General features: G+C 40.0%; 1 protein-coding gene across 1 annotated transcript in view; it reads left to right on the top strand.

The window, feature by feature from the left end:
* The window catches only part of CPB2 (carboxypeptidase B2 (plasma)), an 82,127-nt gene that overhangs the window by 47,208 nt on the left and 34,392 nt on the right, over window positions 1-527 (top strand). The gene's annotated exons all lie outside the window — the stretch shown is intronic.

Here is a 527-nt window from a genome sequence, read left to right on the forward strand (position 1 = left end):
ATTTCACTCAGCATAATGTCCTCCAGGGTCACCCATTTTGAATAATATTGCATGAGTTCCTTGTTTTTCAATGTAGCATAGTATTCCATTGTGTGGATATACCACAGCTTCTCTATCCATTCGTTTGTTGATGGACACTTAGGTTGTTTCCAACTCCTTGCTATTGTGAACAAAGCCTCGATAAACATGGGTGTGCATATATCTGCTTGGGTGTCGTTTATGGTCTCTTTAGGATATATTCCCAGTAGTGGAATTGCTGGGTCAAATGGTATCTCTATTTGCAACTTTTTGAGAAAGCACCACACTGCTTTCTACAGTGGTTTCACAATTTTGTACTCCCACCAACAGTGAAAAAGGGTTCCAGTCTCTCCACAACCTCGCCAGCATTTGTTGCTAGCTGTTCTGTTAAATTTTGCTATTCTGACTTGGGTAAGATGATATCTCATAGTTGTTTTGATTTGCATCTCTCTCAGGGCTAGGGATTTTGAACATTTCTTCATGTGCTTGTTGGCCATCTGAATATCTTC

The sequence above is a fragment of the Elephantulus edwardii genome, unplaced genomic scaffold, assembly GCF_000299155.1.
Source record: "Elephantulus edwardii isolate Elephantulus edwardi_28Jun2011 unplaced genomic scaffold, EleEdw1.0 scaffold00036, whole genome shotgun sequence".
Lineage (NCBI taxonomy): Eukaryota > Metazoa > Chordata > Mammalia > Macroscelidea > Macroscelididae > Elephantulus > Elephantulus edwardii.